The following is a 17,020-nucleotide window of genomic DNA, read 5'->3' as shown; positions in this document are numbered from 1 at the left end:
AGGGGCACCAGGAGTAGAGGAGCAGGAAGGGGAAGGGGGTGGCCATGCGAGGGGACACTTTGAGGCCAAGTCCCAGCTTCAGCCTGATCCTCCTGGGAACCCCGCTCTGAGACAAGGAGCCGGGCTTCGCATTCCCACAGCAGCCAGTCGTGGGCTGAGGACACCTGGGGCGTTGGGAACTCCCTGGCTTCTCCTTGGTTTAACATCTAGAGCTGCTTGTGAATCGCGCCGCCACACACACCCGAGCGCAGGTGTCTTCCGCACAGACTGTGGGCCTCGCTCTTCTGAATGCCGCTAGCTCGCCACCCACCCACGGGTGAACCTGGTCAGGGTGCTTTCTCTCAGGGGCAGACTCTTTTCCGGGCGGGCTACCGGTGTCTCTGTTTGCTCGTTTCTTTCTTCCATTTCGGGAAAGTCTTCCTTGCTGGGTGTGGAAATCTCCTATGCCTTCCCTCGCCTATTCTGTCAGCTTTAAAATTCTCTTTCAGTTGCCACCCTCACAGATGGATTAGGAAACTCTTTCCGGTGCACTCATTAGTGAAATGACCTCCAGGAAGCTGGAATCCAATATCTAATGGCCGATTTTTAGCGAGTCCACACGCCAGGGTGGTCGGGGTCCAATGCAGCCCCGGCCAGGCCCAGGCCCGTTGGACTGGGCCACAGGAGGACACGGAGGAGGGTCCCGGCCCCCACGAAGCGGTGCCGGCAGTTCTCCACGGGCTTGGGCGTTTTCCAGAGGTAGGAGATGGAGGGGACTGATTTCTTCAGCGCCCCCCAGACCACGCCACCCCACCCCACCCATGGGACACATCCCCAGAGAGAGACGCCCCATACACTGGCTGTGCCCCAGCCCTGGCTCGGGGGAATAGGCGGCAGCCCACCCACAGGGCGAGGGGGGGGGCGCAGCTGAAAGGGGTTGTGGGGGAGGGCGGCCCCTGGCTGGGGTCAAAGGGCGAGCGTCCCGCGCGTGCGCAGTCAGCGGCAGCGACGCGCTGGGGGTGGGCAGCGGGTAGGTGAAGGAGGCCGGGCGAGGAGACGAGGGGGGCTGGGAGGGCTCCACCTTGGCGAGTCCAGCCGTGGAGGCGCATCTTGTGTGAGTGTGAGTGAGTGTGAGTGTGTGTGTGTGTGTATAGAGAGACAGCCCCCCACCCCGCCCCGCCCCGCCCCGCCCCGCCCATCACCCCCGTCCCTGGGAGCCAGCGGGACCCGGCCGGCGAACTCAACCGGCCCGGCCCGGCCCGGCGCGGGGCCTGGGGCGGGAGGCGGCGGCGGGGAAGCCCAGAGAGGCTCGGCTTCTCGAGCGGGGCAGGGGCGCCCTCCGCCGCCGTCTAGGGCCACACCACCCTGAACGCCCCCGATCTCGTCTGGTCTCGGAAGCTAAGCAGGGTCGGGCCTGGTTAGTACTTGGATGGGAGACCGCCTGGGAATACCGGGTGCCACAGGCTGCTTCTTTTTTTTTTTTTTTGGCCTCTTGTTCTGTCCCCTTTCTGGGAGCGCGGCGGCGGCCCGGGGTGGGGGTCACCCCCACCCTCAGCGCCCGCCGCGGTGCCTGGCGCCCCAGCCCGCACCGTGGGGCCTCCTCTTGTCCCAAGCCGCGACACCGCCGCCACGCGGCAGCATGCGTGGCATCTGGACTGTCAGGTCTCAGACCAAAGGTCTGCTCTGTGGGAACCGACACGCTGGAGGAAACCTTGAGAGTCTGAGAGGGGAGGGAGTTCCAGAAGAAGGCCAGGATGTCATTTTGAGGGAGTATGTGACCAGAACTCGTCCCGTTGCTTTTGGGGTTCTATGGGCTACACGCAGGAATCTTTGGTGGTGGCACCTGATGTTGGGGGATCCGGAGTCACACCCAGACCTGCTCCACAGGCCTCCTTTTACTTTTCTCTTCGGATTCATTATTTTTAAAAAGTGTCTCTTACCTCTAGGATTGCATTTTCTTTTCTCTCTCTTTTCAAGCAGATGATGGGAGTACAAGTATTCAGGTGACATGTGTTGCCCGTGCCGCCCTCCCCCCTGTGTTCCTTTTTTTTTTTTTTTTTGAGACAGAGTCTCGTTTTGCTGCCCAGGCTAGAGTGAGTGCCATGGCGTCAGCCTAGCTCACAGCAACCTCAATCTCCGGGCTCAAGCAATCCTGCTGCCTCAGCCTCCCGAGTAGTTGGGACTACAGACATGCACCACCACGCCCGGCTGTGTTTTTCTATATATATTAGTTGGCCAATTAATTTCTTTCTATTTTTAGTAGAGACGGGGTCTCGCTCTTGCTCAGGCTGGTTTCGAACTCCTGACCTGGAGCAATCCGCCCGCCTCGGCCTCCCAGAGAGCTAGGATTACAGGCGTGAGCCACCGCGCCCGGCCCCCCCTGTGTTCTTATTCATATACCTCTCATGTTGTTCCAGCGTATTGTGGGGGTACCAATGTTAAGGTCGGGTGCCTTGCCCTCTCCAAGCCTCCCCCCTCGGGTCAGAGCTTCAAGTGCGCCCATCCCCCAGTCGGTGCGCACCCACCCCATGCCTAATGGATGTGTATGCCCCTCCCCTCCCCCCACCCGCCCGACACCCACCCGATGAAGGTGATTCCTCTCTGTCCACTTAGGCGTCCATCCGTTCGTACCAATTTGCTGGTGAGCGCGCGCACGTGGTGCTCGTGTGTCCATTCTTGGGATACTTGGCTTCCTGGAACGGGTTCCAGCTCTGGCCAGGAGAACACGAGAGGCGCCCTCTCACCGCTGCTCCTCACAGCCGAATGGCACTCCGTGGTGTCCACGCGCCACATTTTATTGATGCACTCCTGGATGGATGGGCACTCGGGTCGCTTCCACGTCTTTGGGATTGTGAATTGTGCCCTAACTGTAACCCTAACCCTTACCCAGCCCGTCTCCTCTGCCCCTGCCTGACGCACTCCTCCCCGGCCAGGCCCGTCACTGTCCTGGGCCCCCGCCTGACCGGCTCCTCCCCGCCCGGCCGGTCACCGTCCTCTGCCCCTGCCTGACATGCTCCTTCCCGCCCGCCCGGCCTCTCACCGTCCTCGGCCCCTGCCTGACCGGCTCCTCCGTCGCCTGGGCCTTCCAAGGGCTTGGTGTGGACGCTGCTTCCAGGAAGCCCTCCAGAAACCCGGCAGCAGGGTGGCCGCAGCAGTCTCCAGCAGCCGTCCCTAAGTCGCGTGAGTGCGGGGGACGTGCCCCCGCTGTGCCGCGGGGGCCCAGCCTGGTGTCTTCCCTGAGGCCCTGCGGCTGCCGGCTGGGCTGCCGCTCCCCGCAAGGGGAGAGCCGCGGAGGTGGGGACCGCCTCCTGATGGGGACGTACACGCAGCTCTCCACGTCGGATTCCGGGGCTCTCTGTCCTGCCCGAAGGCCCAGCTGGCCTGCGGGTCCTTAGAGTGGCAAAAACCTCCGAAAACTGAGACTGAGGGTCCGGTGGGTGTCTGCACTTTTGTGCTGGGCACCCCAGGGAGGCCCGGGGGCTGGCTGGACAACGCGGTCTGCTGGGCGGGGGGTTTGGAGGAGCAACTGATGCCCTTTGCACTTTGGGTAGCAAGAGTCTGAGGTGTCTCTGAGCCCTGTGCCATGTCGGGGGGGGGGTGCGGGGCGGAGGAGGAGGAGGAGGAGGTGGGAAGGGCCGGGGCCTGCAGTCCTGTTCCCGGGGTGGCACGGCAAGTGGCTTCTTCCACAGGCTGCTTGGCCTGGGCTCCCTGCACCTGGGCCTTTGGAGGACCGGCCCTGTGCTTGCCAACACTTCCTGCAGGGACCCAGAGCTGGGAGGTGGCATCTCTCAGCCCTGGGTCGGGCAGAGCCCCAGCGGGCCATGCCCACAACCTCTCTCAGCACCGGTCCCCCAGAAGGCTCCTTTGGGACCAGGATTCTCTTGCGGTGACTCTTTAAGGTCTGGCCCCTGGATGGAGGGGCACCAGGAGTAGAGGAGCAGGAAGGGGAAGGGGGTGGCCATGCGAGGGGACACTTTGAGGCCAAGTCCCAGCTTCAGCCTGATCCTCCTGGGAACCCCGCTCTGAGACAAGGAGCCGGGCTTCGCATTCCCACAGCAGCCAGTCGTGGGCTGAGGACACCTGGGGCGTTGGGAACTCCCTGGCTTCTCCTTGGTTTAACATCTAGAGCTGCTTGTGAATCGCGCCGCCACACACACCCGAGCGCAGGTGTCTTCCGCACAGACTGCGGGCCTCGCTCTTCTGAATGCCGCTAGCTCGCCACCCACCCACGGGTGAACCTGGTCAGGGTGCTTTCTCTCAGGGGCAGACTCTTTTCCGGGCGGGCTACCGGTGTCTCTGTTTGCTCGTTTCTTTCTTCCATTTCGGGAAAGTCTTCCTTGCTGGGTGTGGAAATCTCCTATGCCTTCCCTCGCCTATTCTGTCAGCTTTAAAATTCTCTTTCAGTGGCCACCCTCACAGATGGATTAGGAAACTCTTTCCGGTGCACTCATTAGTGAAATGACCTCCAGGAAGCTGGAATCCAATATCTAATGGCCGATTTTTAGCGAGTCCACACGCCAGGGTGGTCGGGGTCCAATGCAGCCCCGGCCAGGCCCAGGCCCGTTGGACTGGGCCACAGGAGGACACGGAGGAGGGTCCCGGCCCCCACGAAGCGGTGCCGGCAGTTCTCCACGGGCTTGGGCGTTTTCCAGAGGTAGGAGATGGAGGGGACTGATTTCTTCAGCGCCCCCCAGACCACGCCACCCCACCCCACCCATGGGACACATCCCCAGAGAGAGACGCCCCATACACTGGCTGTGCCCCAGCCCTGGCCCGGGGGAATAGGCGGCAGCCCACCCACAGGGCGAGGGGGGGGGCGCAGCTGAAAGGGGTTGTGGGGGAGGGCGGCCCCTGGCTGGGGTCAAAGGGCGAGCGTCCCGCGCGTGCGCAGTCAGCGGCAGCGACGCGCTGGGGGTGGGCAGCGGGTAGGTGAAGGAGGCCGGGCGAGGAGACGAGGGGGGCTGGGAGGGCTCCACCTTGGCGAGTCCAGCCGTGGAGGCGCATCTTGTGTGAGTGTGAGTGAGTGTGAGTGTGTGTGTGTGTGTATAGAGAGACAGCCCCCCACCCCGCCCCGCCCCGCCCCGCCCCGCCCATCACCCCCGTCCCTGGGAGCCAGCGGGACCCGCCGGCGAACTCAACCGGCCCGGCCCGGCCCGGCGCGGGGCCTGGGGCGGGAGGCGGCGGCGGGGAAGCCCAGAGAGGCTCGGCTTCTCGAGCGGGGCAGGGGCGCCCTCCGCCGCCGTCTAGGGCCACACCACCCTGAACGCCCCCGATCTCGTCTGGTCTCGGAAGCTAAGCAGGGTCGGGCCTGGTTAGTACTTGGATGGGAGACCGCCTGGGAATACCCGGTGCCACAGGCTGCTTCTTTTTTTTTTTTTTTGGCCTCTTGTTCTGTCCCCTTTCTGGGAGCGCGGCGGCGGCCCGGGGTGGGGGTCACCCCCACCCTCAGCGCCCGCCGCGGTGCCTGGCGCCCCAGCCCGCACCGTGGGGCCTCCTCTTGTCCCAAGCCGCGACACCGCCGCCACGCGGCAGCATGCGTGGCATCTGGACTGTCAGGTCTCAGACCAAAGGTCTGCTCTGTGGGAACCGACACGCTGGAGGAAACCTTGAGAGTCTGAGAGGGGAGGGAGTTCCAGAAGAAGGCCAGGATGTCATTTTGAGGGAGTATGTGACCAGAACTCGTCCCGTTGCTTTTGGGGTTCTATGGGCTACACGCAGGAATCTTTGGTGGTGGCACCTGATGTTGGGGGATTCGGAGTCACACCCAGACCTGCTCCACAGGCCTCCTTTTACTTTTCTCTTCGGATTCATTATTTTTAAAAAGTGTCTCTTACCTCTAGGATTGCATTTTCTTTTCTCTCTCTTTTCAAGCAGATGATGGGAGTACAAGTATTCAGGTGACATGTGTTGCCCGTGCCGCCCTCCCCCCTGTGTTCCTTTTTTTTTTTTTTTTTTGAGACAGAGTCTCGTTTTGCTGCCCAGGCTAGAGTGAGTGCCATGGCGTCAGCCTAGCTCACAGCAACCTCAATCTCCGGGCTCAAGCAATCCTGCTGCCTCAGCCTCCCGAGTAGTTGGGACTACAGACATGCACCACCACGCCCGGCTGTGTTTTTCTATATATATTAGTTGGCCAATTAATTTCTTTCTATTTTTAGTAGAGACGGGGTCTCGCTCTTGCTCAGGCTGGTTTCGAACTCCTGACCTGGAGCAATCCGCCCGCCTCGGCCTCCCAGAGAGCTAGGATTACAGGCGTGAGCCACCGCGCCCGGCCCCCCCTGTGTTCTTATTCATATACCTCTCATGTTGTTCCAGCGTATTGTGGGGGTACCAATGTTAAGGTCGGGTGCCTTGCCCTCTCCAAGCCTCCCCCCTCGGGTCAGAGCTTCAAGTGCGCCCATCCCCCAGTCGGTGCGCACCCACCCCATGCCTAATGGATGTGTATGCCCCTCCCCTCCCCCCACCCGCCCGACACCCACCCGATGAAGGTGATTCCTCTCTGTCCACTTAGGCGTCCATCCGTTCGTACCAATTTGCTGGTGAGCGCGCTCACGTGGTGCTCGTGTGTCCATTCTTGGGATACTTGGCTTCCTGGAACGGGTTCCAGCTCTGGCCAGGAGAACACGAGAGGCGCCCTCTCACCGCTGCTCCTCACAGCCGAATGGCACTCCGTGGTGTCCACGCGCCACATTTTATTGATGCACTCCTGGATGGATGGGCACTCGGGTCGCTTCCACGTCTTTGGGATTGTGAATTGTGCCCTAACTGTAACCCTAACCCTTACCCAGCCCGTCTCCTCTGCCCCTGCCTGACGCACTCCTCCCCGGCCAGGCCCGTCACTGTCCTGGGCCCCCGCCTGACCGGCTCCTCCCCGCCCGGCCGGTCACCGTCCTCTGCCCCTGCCTGACACGCTCCTTCCCGCCCGGCCTCTCACCGTCCTCGGCCCCTGCCTGACCGGCTCCTCCGTCGCCTGGGCCTTCCAAGGGCTTGGTGTGGACGCTGCTTCCAGGAAGCCCTCCAGAAACCCGGCAGCAGGGTGGCCGCAGCAGTCTCCAGCAGCCGTCCCTAAGTCGCGTGAGTGCGGGGGACGTGCCCCCGCTGTGCCGCGGGGGCCCAGCCTGGTGTCTTCCCTGAGGCCCTGCGGCTGCCGGCTGGGCTGCCGCTCCCCGCAAGGGGAGAGCCGCGGAGGTGGGGACCGCCTCCTGATGGGGACGTACACGCAGCTCTCCACGTCGGATTCCGGGGCTCTCTGTCCTGCCCGAAGGCCCAGCTGGCCTGCGGGTCCTTAGAGTGGCAAAAACCTCCGAAAACTGAGACTGAGGGTCCGGTGGGTGTCTGCACTTTTGTGCTGGGCACCCCAGGGAGGCCCGGGGGCTGGCTGGACAACGCGGTCTGCTGGGCGGGGGGTTTGGAGGAGCAACTGATGCCCTTTGCACTTTGGGTAGCAAGAGTCTGAGGTGTCTCTGAGCCCTGTGCCATGTCGGGGGGGGGTGCGGGGCGGAGGAGGAGGAGGAGGAGGTGGGAAGGGCCGGGGCCTGCAGTCCTGTTCCCGGGGTGGCACGGCAAGTGGCTTCTTCCACAGGCTGCTTGGCCTGGGCTCCCTGCACCTGGGCCTTTGGAGGACCGGCCCTGTGCTTGCCAACACTTCCTGCAGGGACCCAGAGCTGGGAGGTGGCATCTCTCAGCCCTGGGTCGGGCAGAGCCCCAGCGGGCCATGCCCACAACCTCTCTCAGCACCGGTCCCCCAGAAGGCTCCTTTGGGACCAGGATTCTCTTGCGGTGACTCTTTAAGGTCTGGCCCCTGGATGGAGGGGCACCAGGAGTAGAGGAGCAGGAAGGGGAAGGGGGTGGCCATGCGAGGGGACACTTTGAGGCCAAGTCCCAGCTTCAGCCTGATCCTCCTGGGAACCCCGCTCTGAGACAAGGAGCCGGGCTTCGCATTCCCACAGCAGCCAGTCGTGGGCTGAGGACACCTGGGGCGTTGGGAACTCCCTGGCTTCTCCTTGGTTTAACATCTAGAGCTGCTTGTGAATCGCGCCGCCACACACACCCGAGCGCAGGTGTCTTCCGCACAGACTGCGGGCCTCGCTCTTCTGAATGCCGCTAGCTCGCCACCCACCCACGGGTGAACCTGGTCAGGGTGCTTTCTCTCAGGGGCAGACTCTTTTCCGGGCGGGCTACCGGTGTCTCTGTTTGCTCGTTTCTTTCTTCCATTTCGGGAAAGTCTTCCTTGCTGGGTGTGGAAATCTCCTATGCCTTCCCTCGCCTATTCTGTCAGCTTTAAAATTCTCTTTCAGTGGCCACCCTCACAGATGGATTAGGAAACTCTTTCCGGTGCACTCATTAGTGAAATGACCTCCAGGAAGCTGGAATCCAATATCTAATGGCCGATTTTTAGCGAGTCCACACGCCAGGGTGGTCGGGGTCCAATGCAGCCCCGGCCAGGCCCAGGCCCGTTGGACTGGGCCACAGGAGGACACGGAGGAGGGTCCCGGCCCCCACGAAGCGGTGCCGGCAGTTCTCCACGGGCTTGGGCGTTTTCCAGAGGTAGGAGATGGAGGGGACTGATTTCTTCAGCGCCCCCCAGACCACGCCACCCCACCCCACCCATGGGACACATCCCCAGAGAGAGACGCCCCATACACTGGCTGTGCCCCAGCCCTGGCCCGGGGGAATAGGCGGCAGCCCACCCACAGGGCGAGGGGGGGGGCGCAGCTGAAAGGGGTTGTGGGGGAGGGCGGCCCCTGGCTGGGGTCAAAGGGCGAGCGTCCCGCGCGTGCGCAGTCAGCGGCAGCGACGCGCTGGGGGTGGGCAGCGGGTAGGTGAAGGAGGCCGGGCGAGGAGACGAGGGGGGCTGGGAGGGCTCCACCTTGGCGAGTCCAGCCGTGGAGGCGCATCTTGTGTGAGTGTGAGTGAGTGTGAGTGTGTGTGTGTGTGTATAGAGAGACAGCCCCCCACCCCGCCCCGCCCCGCCCCGCCCCGCCCATCACCCCCGTCCCTGGGAGCCAGCGGGACCCGGCCGGCGAACTCAACCGGCCCGGCCCGGCCCGGCGCGGGGCCTGGGGCGGGAGGCGGCGGCGGGGAAGCCCAGAGAGGCTCGGCTTCTCGAGCGGGGCAGGGGCGCCCTCCGCCGCCGTCTAGGGCCACACCACCCTGAACGCCCCCGATCTCGTCTGGTCTCGGAAGCTAAGCAGGGTCGGGCCTGGTTAGTACTTGGATGGGAGACCGCCTGGGAATACCCGGTGCCACAGGCTGCTTCTTTTTTTTTTTTTTTGGCCTCTTGTTCTGTCCCCTTTCTGGGAGCGCGGCGGCGGCCCGGGGTGGGGGTCACCCCCACCCTCAGCGCCCGCCGCGGTGCCTGGCGCCCCAGCCCGCACCGTGGGGCCTCCTCTTGTCCCAAGCCGCGACACCGCCGCCACGCGGCAGCATGCGTGGCATCTGGACTGTCAGGTCTCAGACCAAAGGTCTGCTCTGTGGGAACCGACACGCTGGAGGAAACCTTGAGAGTCTGAGAGGGGAGGGAGTTCCAGAAGAAGGCCAGGATGTCATTTTGAGGGAGTATGTGACCAGAACTCGTCCCGTTGCTTTTGGGGTTCTATGGGCTACACGCAGGAATCTTTGGTGGTGGCACCTGATGTTGGGGGATCCGGAGTCACACCCAGACCTGCTCCACAGGCCTCCTTTTACTTTTCTCTTCGGATTCATTATTTTTAAAAAGTGTCTCTTACCTCTAGGATTGCATTTTCTTTTCTCTCTCTTTTCAAGCAGATGATGGGAGTACAAGTATTCAGGTGACATGTGTTGCCCGTGCCGCCCTCCCCCCTGTGTTCCTTTTTTTTTTTTTTTTTTGAGACAGAGTCTCGTTTTGCTGCCCAGGCTAGAGTGAGTGCCATGGCGTCAGCCTAGCTCACAGCAACCTCAATCTCCGGGCTCAAGCAATCCTGCTGCCTCAGCCTCCCGAGTAGTTGGGACTACAGACATGCACCACCACGCCCGGCTGTGTTTTTCTATATATATTAGTTGGCCAATTAATTTCTTTCTATTTTTAGTAGAGACGGGGTCTCGCTCTTGCTCAGGCTGGTTTCGAACTCCTGACCTGGAGCAATCCGCCCGCCTCGGCCTCCCAGAGAGCTAGGATTACAGGCGTGAGCCACCGCGCCCGGCCCCCCCTGTGTTCTTATTCATATACCTCTCATGTTGTTCCAGCGTATTGTGGGGGTACCAATGTTAAGGTCGGGTGCCTTGCCCTCTCCAAGCCTCCCCCCTCGGGTCAGAGCTTCAAGTGCGCCCATCCCCCAGTCGGTGCGCACCCACCCCATGCCTAATGGATGTGTATGCCCCTCCCCTCCCCCCACCCGCCCGACACCCACCCGATGAAGGTGATTCCTCTCTGTCCACTTAGGCGTCCATCCGTTCGTACCAATTTGCTGGTGAGCGCGCTCACGTGGTGCTCGTGTGTCCATTCTTGGGATACTTGGCTTCCTGGAACGGGTTCCAGCTCTGGCCAGGAGAACACGAGAGGCGCCCTCTCACCGCTGCTCCTCACAGCCGAATGGCACTCCGTGGTGTCCACGCGCCACATTTTATTGATGCACTCCTGGATGGATGGGCACTCGGGTCGCTTCCACGTCTTTGGGATTGTGAATTGTGCCCTAACTGTAACCCTAACCCTTACCCAGCCCGTCTCCTCTGCCCCTGCCTGACGCACTCCTCCCCGGCCAGGCCCGTCACTGTCCTGGGCCCCCGCCTGACCGGCTCCTCCCCGCCCGGCCGGTCACCGTCCTCTGCCCCTGCCTGACACGCTCCTTCCCGCCCGGCCTCTCACCGTCCTCGGCCCCTGCCTGACCGGCTCCTCCGTCGCCTGGGCCTTCCAAGGGCTTGGTGTGGACGCTGCTTCCAGGAAGCCCTCCAGAAACCCGGCAGCAGGGTGGCCGCAGCAGTCTCCAGCAGCCGTCCCTAAGTCGCGTGAGTGCGGGGGACGTGCCCCCGCTGTGCCGCGGGGGCCCAGCCTGGTGTCTTCCCTGAGGCCCTGCGGCTGCCGGCTGGGCTGCCGCTCCCCGCAAGGGGAGAGCCGCGGAGGTGGGGACCGCCTCCTGATGGGGACGTACACGCAGCTCTCCACGTCGGATTCCGGGGCTCTCTGTCCTGCCCGAAGGCCCAGCTGGCCTGCGGGTCCTTAGAGTGGCAAAAACCTCCGAAAACTGAGACTGAGGGTCCGGTGGGTGTCTGCACTTTTGTGCTGGGCACCCCAGGGAGGCCCGGGGGCTGGCTGGACAACGCGGTCTGCTGGGCGGGGGGTTTGGAGGAGCAACTGATGCCCTTTGCACTTTGGGTAGCAAGAGTCTGAGGTGTCTCTGAGCCCTGTGCCATGTCGGGGGGGGGGGTGCGGGGCGGAGGAGGAGGAGGAGGAGGTGGGAAGGGCCGGGGCCTGCAGTCCTGTTCCCGGGGTGGCACGGCAAGTGGCTTCTTCCACAGGCTGCTTGGCCTGGGCTCCCTGCACCTGGGCCTTTGGAGGACCGGCCCTGTGCTTGCCAACACTTCCTGCAGGGACCCAGAGCTGGGAGGTGGCATCTCTCAGCCCTGGGTCGGGCAGAGCCCCAGCGGGCCATGCCCACAACCTCTCTCAGCACCGGTCCCCCAGAAGGCTCCTTTGGGACCAGGATTCTCTTGCGGTGACTCTTTAAGGTCTGGCCCCTGGATGGAGGGGCACCAGGAGTAGAGGAGCAGGAAGGGGAAGGGGGTGGCCATGCGAGGGGACACTTTGAGGCCAAGTCCCAGCTTCAGCCTGATCCTCCTGGGAACCCCGCTCTGAGACAAGGAGCCGGGCTTCGCATTCCCACAGCAGCCAGTCGTGGGCTGAGGACACCTGGGGCGTTGGGAACTCCCTGGCTTCTCCTTGGTTTAACATCTAGAGCTGCTTGTGAATCGCGCCGCCACACACACCCGAGCGCAGGTGTCTTCCGCACAGACTGCGGGCCTCGCTCTTCTGAATGCCGCTAGCTCGCCACCCACCCACGGGTGAACCTGGTCAGGGTGCTTTCTCTCAGGGGCAGACTCTTTTCCGGGCGGGCTACCGGTGTCTCTGTTTGCTCGTTTCTTTCTTCCATTTCGGGAAAGTCTTCCTTGCTGGGTGTGGAAATCTCCTATGCCTTCCCTCGCCTATTCTGTCAGCTTTAAAATTCTCTTTCAGTGGCCACCCTCACAGATGGATTAGGAAACTCTTTCCGGTGCACTCATTAGTGAAATGACCTCCAGGAAGCTGGAATCCAATATCTAATGGCCGATTTTTAGCGAGTCCACACGCCAGGGTGGTCGGGGTCCAATGCAGCCCCGGCCAGGCCCAGGCCCGTTGGACTGGGCCACAGGAGGACACGGAGGAGGGTCCCGGCCCCCACGAAGCGGTGCCGGCAGTTCTCCACGGGCTTGGGCGTTTTCCAGAGGTAGGAGATGGAGGGGACTGATTTCTTCAGCGCCCCCCAGACCACGCCACCCCACCCCACCCATGGGACACATCCCCAGAGAGAGACGCCCCATACACTGGCTGTGCCCCAGCCCTGGCTCGGGGGAATAGGCGGCAGCCCACCCACAGGGCGAGGGGGGGGGCGCAGCTGAAAGGGGTTGTGGGGGAGGGCGGCCCCTGGCTGGGGTCAAAGGGCGAGCGTCCCGCGCGTGCGCAGTCAGCGGCAGCGACGCGCTGGGGGTGGGCAGCGGGTAGGTGAAGGAGGCCGGGCGAGGAGACGAGGGGGGCTGGGAGGGCTCCACCTTGGCGAGTCCAGCCGTGGAGGCGCATCTTGTGTGAGTGTGAGTGAGTGTGAGTGTGTGTGTGTGTGTATAGAGAGACAGCCCCCCACCCCGCCCCGCCCCGCCCCGCCCCGCCCATCACCCCCGTCCCTGGGAGCCAGCGGGACCCGGCCGGCGAACTCAACCGGCCCGGCCCGGCCCGGCGCGGGGCCTGGGGCGGGAGGCGGCGGCGGGGAAGCCCAGAGAGGCTCGGCTTCTCGAGCGGGGCAGGGGCGCCCTCCGCCGCCGTCTAGGGCCACACCACCCTGAACGCCCCCGATCTCGTCTGGTCTCGGAAGCTAAGCAGGGTCGGGCCTGGTTAGTACTTGGATGGGAGACCGCCTGGGAATACCGGGTGCCACAGGCTGCTTCTTTTTTTTTTTTTTTGGCCTCTTGTTCTGTCCCCTTTCTGGGAGCGCGGCGGCGGCCCGGGGTGGGGGTCACCCCCACCCTCAGCGCCCGCCGCGGTGCCTGGCGCCCCAGCCCGCACCGTGGGGCCTCCTCTTGTCCCAAGCCGCGACACCGCCGCCACGCGGCAGCATGCGTGGCATCTGGACTGTCAGGTCTCAGACCAAAGGTCTGCTCTGTGGGAACCGACACGCTGGAGGAAACCTTGAGAGTCTGAGAGGGGAGGGAGTTCCAGAAGAAGGCCAGGATGTCATTTTGAGGGAGTATGTGACCAGAACTCGTCCCGTTGCTTTTGGGGTTCTATGGGCTACACGCAGGAATCTTTGGTGGTGGCACCTGATGTTGGGGGATCCGGAGTCACACCCAGACCTGCTCCACAGGCCTCCTTTTACTTTTCTCTTCGGATTCATTATTTTTAAAAAGTGTCTCTTACCTCTAGGATTGCATTTTCTTTTCTCTCTCTTTTCAAGCAGATGATGGGAGTACAAGTATTCAGGTGACATGTGTTGCCCGTGCCGCCCTCCCCCCTGTGTTCCTTTTTTTTTTTTTTTTTTGAGACAGAGTCTCGTTTTGCTGCCCAGGCTAGAGTGAGTGCCATGGCGTCAGCCTAGCTCACAGCAACCTCAATCTCCGGGCTCAAGCAATCCTGCTGCCTCAGCCTCCCGAGTAGTTGGGACTACAGACATGCACCACCACGCCCGGCTGTGTTTTTCTATATATATTAGTTGGCCAATTAATTTCTTTCTATTTTTAGTAGAGACGGGGTCTCGCTCTTGCTCAGGCTGGTTTCGAACTCCTGACCTGGAGCAATCCGCCCGCCTCGGCCTCCCAGAGAGCTAGGATTACAGGCGTGAGCCACCGCGCCCGGCCCCCCCTGTGTTCTTATTCATATACCTCTCATGTTGTTCCAGCGTATTGTGGGGGTACCAATGTTAAGGTCGGGTGCCTTGCCCTCTCCAAGCCTCCCCCCTCGGGTCAGAGCTTCAAGTGCGCCCATCCCCCAGTCGGTGCGCACCCACCCCATGCCTAATGGATGTGTATGCCCCTCCCCTCCCCCCACCCGCCCGACACCCACCCGATGAAGGTGATTCCTCTCTGTCCACTTAGGCGTCCATCCGTTCGTACCAATTTGCTGGTGAGCGCGCGCACGTGGTGCTCGTGTGTCCATTCTTGGGATACTTGGCTTCCTGGAACGGGTTCCAGCTCTGGCCAGGAGAACACGAGAGGCGCCCTCTCACCGCTGCTCCTCACAGCCGAATGGCACTCCGTGGTGTCCACGCGCCACATTTTATTGATGCACTCCTGGATGGATGGGCACTCGGGTCGCTTCCACGTCTTTGGGATTGTGAATTGTGCCCTAACTGTAACCCTAACCCTTACCCAGCCCGTCTCCTCTGCCCCTGCCTGACGCACTCCTCCCCGGCCAGGCCCGTCACTGTCCTGGGCCCCCGCCTGACCGGCTCCTCCCCGCCCGGCCGGTCACCGTCCTCTGCCCCTGCCTGACATGCTCCTTCCCGCCCGCCCGGCCTCTCACCGTCCTCGGCCCCTGCCTGACCGGCTGCTCCGTCGCCTGGGCCTTCCAAGGGCTTGGTGTGGACGCTGCTTCCAGGAAGCCCTCCAGAAACCCGGCAGCAGGGTGGCCGCAGCAGTCTCCAGCAGCCGTCCCTAAGTCGCGTGAGTGCGGGGGACGTGCCCCCGCTGTGCCGCGGGGGCCCAGCCTGGTGTCTTCCCTGAGGCCCTGCGGCTGCCGGCTGGGCTGCCGCTCCCCGCAAGGGGAGAGCCGCGGAGGTGGGGACCGCCTCCTGATGGGGACGTACACGCAGCTCTCCACGTCGGATTCCGGGGCTCTCTGTCCTGCCCGAAGGCCCAGCTGGCCTGCGGGTCCTTAGAGTGGCAAAAACCTCCGAAAACTGAGACTGAGGGTCCGGTGGGTGTCTGCACTTTTGTGCTGGGCACCCCAGGGAGGCCCGGGGGCTGGCTGGACAACGCGGTCTGCTGGGCGGGGGGTTTGGAGGAGCAACTGATGCCCTTTGCACTTTGGGTAGCAAGAGTCTGAGGTGTCTCTGAGCCCTGTGCCATGTCGGGGGGGGGGGTGCGGGGCGGAGGAGGAGGAGGAGGAGGTGGGAAGGGCCGGGGCCTGCAGTCCTGTTCCCGGGGTGGCACGGCAAGTGGCTTCTTCCACAGGCTGCTTGGCCTGGGCTCCCTGCACCTGGGCCTTTGGAGGACCGGCCCTGTGCTTGCCAACACTTCCTGCAGGGACCCAGAGCTGGGAGGTGGCATCTCTCAGCCCTGGGTCGGGCAGAGCCCCAGCGGGCCATGCCCACAACCTCTCTCAGCACCGGTCCCCCAGAAGGCTCCTTTGGGACCAGGATTCTCTTGCGGTGACTCTTTAAGGTCTGGCCCCTGGATGGAGGGGCACCAGGAGTAGAGGAGCAGGAAGGGGAAGGGGGTGGCCATGCGAGGGGACACTTTGAGGCCAAGTCCCAGCTTCAGCCTGATCCTCCTGGGAACCCCGCTCTGAGACAAGGAGCCGGGCTTCGCATTCCCACAGCAGCCAGTCGTGGGCTGAGGACACCTGGGGCGTTGGGAACTCCCTGGCTTCTCCTTGGTTTAACATCTAGAGCTGCTTGTGAATCGCGCCGCCACACACACCCGAGCGCAGGTGTCTTCCGCACAGACTGCGGGCCTCGCTCTTCTGAATGCCGCTAGCTCGCCACCCACCCACGGGTGAACCTGGTCAGGGTGCTTTCTCTCAGGGGCAGACTCTTTTCCGGGCGGGCTACCGGTGTCTCTGTTTGCTCGTTTCTTTCTTCCATTTCGGGAAAGTCTTCCTTGCTGGGTGTGGAAATCTCCTATGCCTTCCCTCGCCTATTCTGTCAGCTTTAAAATTCTCTTTCAGTTGCCACCCTCACAGATGGATTAGGAAACTCTTTCCGGTGCACTCATTAGTGAAATGACCTCCAGGAAGCTGGAATCCAATATCTAATGGCCGATTTTTAGCGAGTCCACACGCCAGGGTGGTCGGGGTCCAATGCAGCCCCGGCCAGGCCCAGGCCCGTTGGACTGGGCCACAGGAGGACACGGAGGAGGGTCCCGGCCCCCACGAAGCGGTGCCGGCAGTTCTCCACGGGCTTGGGCGTTTTCCAGAGGTAGGAGATGGAGGGGACTGATTTCTTCAGCGCCCCCCAGACCACGCCACCCCACCCCACCCATGGGACACATCCCCAGAGAGAGACGCCCCATACACTGGCTGTGCCCCAGCCCTGGCTCGGGGGAATAGGCGGCAGCCCACCCACAGGGCGAGGGGGGGGGCGCAGCTGAAAGGGGTTGTGGGGGAGGGCGGCCCCTGGCTGGGGTCAAAGGGCGAGCGTCCCGCGCGTGCGCAGTCAGCGGCAGCGACGCGCTGGGGGTGGGCAGCGGGTAGGTGAAGGAGGCCGGGCGAGGAGACGAGGGGGGCTGGGAGGGCTCCACCTTGGCGAGTCCAGCCGTGGAGGCGCATCTTGTGTGAGTGTGAGTGAGTGTGAGTGTGTGTGTGTGTGTATAGAGAGACAGCCCCCCACCCCGCCCCGCCCCGCCCCGCCCCGCCCATCACCCCCGTCCCTGGGAGCCAGCGGGACCCGGCCGGCGAACTCAACCGGCCCGGCCCGGCCCGGCGCGGGGCCTGGGGCGGGAGGCGGCGGCGGGGAAGCCCAGAGAGGCTCGGCTTCTCGAGCGGGGCAGGGGCGCCCTCCGCCGCCGTCTAGGGCCACACCACCCTGAACGCCCCCGATCTCGTCTGGTCTCGGAAGCTAAGCAGGGTCGGGCCTGGTTAGTACTTGGATGGGAGACCGCCTGGGAATACCGGGTGCCACAGGCT

General features: G+C 63.3%; 5 non-coding genes across 5 annotated transcripts; all 5 read left to right on the top strand.

Annotated features, from left to right (window-relative positions):
- Positions 1–1,326: 1,326 nt before the first annotated feature.
- On the top strand, positions 1,327–1,445 carry LOC142862671 (5S ribosomal RNA). The gene has a single exon (XR_012913768.1). It is a non-coding gene; the product is annotated as a 5S ribosomal RNA (ribosomal RNA).
- A 3,775-nt stretch (positions 1,446–5,220) lies between these two features.
- Positions 5,221–5,339, top strand: LOC142862963 (5S ribosomal RNA). The gene has a single exon (XR_012913856.1). It is a non-coding gene; the product is annotated as a 5S ribosomal RNA (ribosomal RNA).
- Positions 5,340–9,111: 3,772 nt separating this feature from the next.
- On the top strand, positions 9,112–9,230 carry LOC142862960 (5S ribosomal RNA). Its single transcript, XR_012913854.1, has one exon. It is a non-coding gene; the product is annotated as a 5S ribosomal RNA (ribosomal RNA).
- A 3,774-nt stretch (positions 9,231–13,004) lies between these two features.
- Positions 13,005–13,123, top strand: LOC142862670 (5S ribosomal RNA). Its single transcript, XR_012913767.1, has one exon. It is a non-coding gene; the product is annotated as a 5S ribosomal RNA (ribosomal RNA).
- Positions 13,124–16,901: 3,778 nt separating this feature from the next.
- LOC142862669 (5S ribosomal RNA) lies at positions 16,902–17,020 on the top strand. Its single transcript, XR_012913766.1, has one exon. It is a non-coding gene; the product is annotated as a 5S ribosomal RNA (ribosomal RNA).

The sequence above is a fragment of the Microcebus murinus genome, chromosome 20, assembly GCF_040939455.1.
Source record: "Microcebus murinus isolate Inina chromosome 20, M.murinus_Inina_mat1.0, whole genome shotgun sequence".
Classification (NCBI taxonomy): Eukaryota; Metazoa; Chordata; class Mammalia; order Primates; family Cheirogaleidae; genus Microcebus; species Microcebus murinus.
Note: the sequence above shows the minus strand (reverse complement) of the source record. Positions and strands in the feature narration are given on the sequence as shown.